The sequence below is a fragment of the Mus pahari genome, chromosome 13 (assembly GCF_900095145.1).
Source record: "Mus pahari chromosome 13, PAHARI_EIJ_v1.1, whole genome shotgun sequence".
NCBI classification, from domain to species: Eukaryota; Metazoa; Chordata; class Mammalia; order Rodentia; family Muridae; genus Mus; species Mus pahari.
In genome coordinates, this window is record NC_034602.1 from 95,611,175 (window position 1) to 95,617,584 (window position 6,410).

A 6,410-nucleotide genomic window follows, 5' to 3' on the forward strand; every position below is an offset into this window, starting at 1 on the left:
CTGGAACTCACCTTGTAGTCCAGGCTGGCCTCGAACTCAGAAATCTGCCTGCCTCTGCCTCCCAAGTGCTGGGATTAAAGGTGTGCGCCACCACCAACCAGCCTATATAAATTATTCTTACAATTCAACAATAAGTGTCAACCAAGTCAGGTCAGGTGGACACATATGTAATCCCAGCATTTGGGAGGTGGAAGCAAGGAAATCAAGAATTTGAAATCATTACTGGCTACACAAAGTTGCATCTAAAACACCAAAGTCAAAAATGAGATAAACAGAAACTAAACCAATAGAAATAACATATTTCAAAGTGGGCAAAACTCTAAGTACACATTTTCCAAAGAAGAAGCGCAAAGGGCAGATAAGCACATAGAAGTGTGTTCAACACCAACAGTCACAGAGCAGAGCAAATTCACCCTCAGAAACCACCACAGGACATCAAAGGTAGAGGGTGTCCCATGTTGATGGAGAGCTAGGGATTGTGGGATTGTGAAGCACTGCTGACACTTGAATTAGCTTTGAAATGTCTTGACGTTGTTAAACACAGAGCTATGCATGACCCATTAATTCTACCACTGGGGACACATTGAACTGAAAATCTATGCCCTGATAGAAAGTGTGTATGGTAATTGCATTAACATCATTTAGAGTAGCAAAGGAATGATAACAAACCACCTGTTGATTTATGAGTGTGTAACAGAATTCAATATGCCCCCACACTGGAATAATGCGGGGAAAGCAGTGGGTATGCGTGACAACATAGATGAGCCCCGAAGGCCCAGCGCAGTAGCTTGTGAGCTGGCTCAGTGGTGAAGAACTCGGGCTGCTCTTGCAGAGCACCTGGTTAATTCCTAGCACCCGCACTGGGCAGTTCACAGCTATTAGCAACTCCAGGTCCAAGGGCTCCAGCGATCTCTGGCTTCTGTGTGCACCTGTGTGCTTGTGGTGCCATAAGCTCCAGCAGGTGCACACATGCACATAAAACAGCTGAGACACATAAGCTGACCACTGCTTCACTCCTCCATCTTCATGAAGCATCCAGCAGGACCAGACAGGAAGCAGTGGAGTCTGGAGACATGCTCTGCGTGTAAGAACACTAGCTGCTCTTCCAGGGGACCCTCAACACCTCTGCTCACTTGTTTTTGAGAGAGGATCTCATGTAGCCCTGGCTGTCCTCAATCTCAATATGAAACCAAGGATGGTCCTGAACTTCTGATCCTTCTGCCTCTACCTCTTAGGCGCTGGAATTACAAGTGCACTGCCATGCCTAGTTTATTGGTGCTGGGGATCAAACTCAGCGTTTTTGTGCATTCTAGGCAAGTACTGTAACAGCTATGTCTACAGGCCAAAACTTTTAGCAGTGTGGTTGGTCTAACCTCATGCTCCACTAACTGGAACAAGGTCTGGATTTCCAGGAAATAAAAAACAGAGGTCAATGGGAATTAAATGTCATCCTTTCTTCCCAGTCTGGCTAGGGTAGGCCCTAAGTGTACCTGGAGGTTGACCACAGAGGCACCAAGAAGGAATACCGTAGCCGAAGAGCAGAGGTTACACAGAGCCCAGATAACCTCTTCTGGAAGAGATGAGGCTAGGGCACAGTGGTTGGCTGGTTGCCTGCTCCAGCCTGCTGTGCAGAGCTGTGGTAGAAACGGGGGCAGTTGGCACTCCCAGGTGCATCTCAACCGCCACAAATGTCTCTCCACCCAGAGTCTCTCATGTGTACAGAATGCGCTTCCTGTAAAACAAATCAGAGAGAAATCTGTCAAGTCAACAAGCATCTTTCCTTTCCCCACTTAATGAAGGTGTCTCTGAAAAAGTAGCTATCCTTGACAACATGGGATAAGGGCCATTGTAGACATGGTAGCAGCTTCTTTGAGGGACATCTGAGGAAGGCTTTCTTAACCTAACTCGTCTCTCAGGACACAATGGATTAAGATATAATTCCAACACAGACCGAACTAGGTGCTGTTAGCATCCACATACAAAGTATGTCACAGGAGTGAATGAGACAGTTTACAGTTGCATCTGGGATACATTCCAGAAGTGGTCTTTCACCTTAAGGTACTGGGTGCTTTGTTGCTTTTTGAGACACTCTCCTGTAGCCTAGGCTGGCCTTGAACTTGCTGTGTAGCAGAAGATGACCTTGAACTTGCAACCCTCTTCCTCCCAAGTGCTGAGACTCTGCATTTGGTTTGTGACATGGTGGGAATGTATCTTAAACTTTTCTTTTGCCATGGCAAATCACCAAGACCAAGGCAGCTTATCAAAGAAATTTGGGGGGCTCATGGTTTTAAGAGGTGAGTGCATGACCACCACGGTGGGAAGCATTGCAGCAGGGCAGGCAGGTACTGTGCTGCAGCAGCACCCTAGAGTTTTCATCATAGAAGAAGAGAGCTACTTGTGAATGGCGAGGGCTTTTGAAACCTCAGAGCCCGCTCCCAGTGACACATCTCTTCCAACAAGGCCACACCTCCTAGTCCTTCCCAAACAGTTCCACCAATTTTGAAGCATGCATTCAGACAGAGGAGCGTAAAGGAGTCATTCAGACCACCACAGGATGGGGCCCAGGACTTCATAACACACTCAGCAAGAACTGTACCAACCGAGTTACACTCCAGCCTGCCTGCAACCCAGATGCGATCTCTGACGCCCTGTGGACTTAATCTTACAACCACACTTCTGTATCTACTGTGCCATCTGGGTGATCCGGCCTACCTTCATCTCTGCAATAGCCTCAGCACCATTAGATTGTATGGAACCATCACCTGTCAATAAAATGCTGTTGGCCTATTAGCTTAGGCAGGAAATAGGGAGGTGGGAGTTCTGGCAGAGAGAGAGGATGCTAGGTTTGAGTCAGGCATGGGGAGATTTTCCCCAGACATAGAAGACAGTCCTATGAGACTGAGGACCAGGTAACCAGCCATGTAACAGAACCCAGAGTGGAATGATGGGAGGATTAAGTTCTGAGCTAGTCAGGGAATGATCCGACACTTTTGCCTAGGCATTTATTCAATAATAATAAAGTCTCAAGAGTTGTTATTTCCGGGAACAAAGTGGACAGGTGGAAAAGCCCAAGGTTACAGAAAACACCACACATTACAGACACAGGCCACTGACATTCAAATTCTGGGTTTCCTACTTCACTGAAAGAATTATTTCTATAACTACATAGAATAGCATTTAATTTTCCTAGAAACTAGGAATAACCATTCAAGTATTTCTTCATTAATATTCAGAGGCACTGCATGTGTAAATCTTAGAGACAGGTGGAACATTGTTCGCATTTGAATGTATGAAGAATCAATATATATTAATATATATCAAAAATCAATACATATGAAGAGTAAAAAGCACAGGTCAAACAGTGTTGTGGAGAACGTGAAGCTGAGGGCCAATGGGATAAGGTACACGCTGCTAAGCCCGAGGATCAAGTTCAATTCCCAGGACCCAGAAAATAGAAGGTGATGACTAATTCCTGTTGGTTGTCCTCTGACCTCCACACTGGTACTGTGGGTGGTGGGCACCGTCCTTCCAATAAATATAAAAACGTAAAAACTGAGGAAAGACCCAGAAAGGGCTTTCCTGGAGGTGATGCCAACACAGGGTTCTGAAGGAGGCAGGAATCAGCCTTGTGGGACCTGGCAGGAGACACGTTAGGATGGAAGGCCCTGGAGGGGCCACAGACTTTTCTTCTGTGATCTGGTGGCTAAAGATGAGGGTGGGGAGTAGTTCACTAAGGAGTATGGCCCAGATTCAGTGAGAAATGGTGTCCTAAGCAAATAAAGAAGAGAACTGCATTGCAGAATACCATATATCCTCCATGTGCACATATATGTACACACATACACACATGCATGTACACAAGCACACTCGTGTAGATATACATGCACACACACATGTACATGCAGATATACCCATACACACACACACAAGCATGCACACTCATGCACAGGACACACACATGCACACACACACATAAGCACGCACACACATAAGCACGCACACACAGAGAAGCATGCACACACACATGCACAGGACATACACACATGCACATATGCCTTTTTTCTAAAATTTGTCCAGGTTCAACCAACACAAACCTAAGCACCAGGTTAGTGCCAGAATTTTATGCCAAATTGTCCCTGTTGCTAAGGCAAGGTCTCCTGTCACCCAGACTGTAAAAAGCTTTCCATGCAGCTGAATGTGACTTCACTTCCTGAATGTGACTTCACTTCCACTCAGGTGCTCTTATGTCTGGCTTGTCTAATAATTTTTAAAATTTCATGAATGTGTAAATTTTGTAACCTCAGGTCTTATTTTTCCTTCTAAATGTCTTTCATTTATAAGTTGACTTTAAATTCTAAACACACCTAGTGTTTTTTAAACTAATAATTTGAGTTAAGTATCTCATTAGCTACTTTTGTTGCTGTTGTTGGATGAACTTAAAGGGGAGGAGTGGGTCATTTTGGCTCAGTATGCAAGAAGCCCACAGTAGTGAAGGCAGATGGCTATGGTCAACACTGCCAGCTGGGGACAAAGTGTTCAAACACATGACCCCATGGGTACATTTTCATATCCTAACTGTAATGTTCTGCCACTGGTCTCCAAAGGTCATCTCTTAGAGAAATACATTCAACTTTAAGGATCTCTGCAGTGTTTGCCCTGACCCCAACCCCCAAACAGGGTTTCCTTACATAGCCTTAGCTGACTTGAGACTTTACCACATAAAACAGGCTGTCCTTGAAACTGCAGCCATCCTCCTGCCTCTACTTAAATTACAGGTGTGTGCCACCACTCCTTGATAGAAGTCCTTTTAGTACTAACTCCCAACAGGGTTCAAACTCCAAAGTCTCTTCTGAGACCTTAAGACAATCTTTCTAGCTGTGAGCTACTGTTAATAAATTACTTCTAATATACTATGGTGAGTATAAGCATTTCCTTTCCAAAACAGAGAGAAGAATTAACAAAGCAAGAGCAGGGGCTGGAGAGATGGCTCAGTGGTTAAGAGCACTGACTGCTCTTCCAGAGATCCTAAGTTCAATTCCCAGCAACCACATGGTGTCTCACAACCATCTGTAATGGGATCTGATGCCCTCTTCTGGCTTGTAGGTGTACATGCAGATAGAGCACTCATATACATAAAATAAGTAAACAAAGCAAGAGCAAGACTCTGAATAGCAGATACTGACTGTGTGTAGCATCTTGGATTCGTGGTGGCATCATGTAGGTTCTAAAAGTTTAGGGAGAGCCCTCTACCCACAGTCCTCCTGTGCCTCTCTCTTGAGGGGGCTGCATTTGGTGCATGCAGCTTTCCACCATCCTGGTGTCTCCACTGAAACTCACCCTTCATCTTTGACCCTGCTAGATACCTCCTTGCTTCTGCTTCTTCTGAGGAACTAAAACAACCTTCATTATCCTGTCACTCTTGCAACTAACACGCCTATAAAACCAGGAGCACTATGTGAATGATGCCAGGCATGTTTCAAGTCTGAGATGGTACCTGGCCTCCATGGGCCATAATTGCAGTGGCCTTTAAGAACCATGTGACAGAAGTAGGCAACAGATCTCTCTTGATGGCCATTTTGGAGCAAAGGGGAGGCTGTCTTCACAGACACCATCTAAATAAAAGTTTAAAAAATGGTTTATATTATTGCACCCTCATACCTTGCACTGGTGACACCTTGTCCCAAGACACGATTCCACTGTCCCAGTGCCAAGTCTCTTTGGCAATTGCAGTCACCTTGCCCACAGTTGCCTTGTCTGCTACCGGGGCGACGTTCCCTTCCTGATAAAACTACTTTTCTCATTTGTCTGCTGCCTCCTCCCTGCCTCAACGTGAGCATAAGCCACACCACATCCTAAATGCTGTGCCTTTCAATTTCCCCATACAATTCAGCTTTTAATTCCAGCTTCACAAATTCAGGACATGGTAGAATATGGTCACATTTGCTAGCATGTCACACGAATGGCCTCTGGCTGCACCCCTGATTCACTGTTCCCCTTGGAAGCCTCTTGAATCTAGCTAACTTTTCCTGTTCACCTTTGAATTAACACACTGGCCTTATGTGCTCCCACCATGGCCCATGAGGCTCTGCTTACAGCACTGCAGCCTGCACCTCCAACGGCCCTTTACATGGCTCCTGTAAACAAGTCCCAGAGGCCTAAAAGTCATCACCCCAGCAGCCGCCTCACTTATTGCTGCCGCCTTCCTTCATTACTTACATGCTTCTGTGACCAAGATACCTGTAATGGTTTGTATATTGGACCAGGGAGTGGCACCATCTGGAGGTGTGGCCTGGTTGGAATAGGTGTGACCTGGTTGGAGTAGGTGTGTCACTGTGGGTGTGGGCTTAAGACTCTCACCCCAGTTGCCTGGAAGTCAGTCTTCCAGTAGCAGCCTTTGGATGAAGACGTAG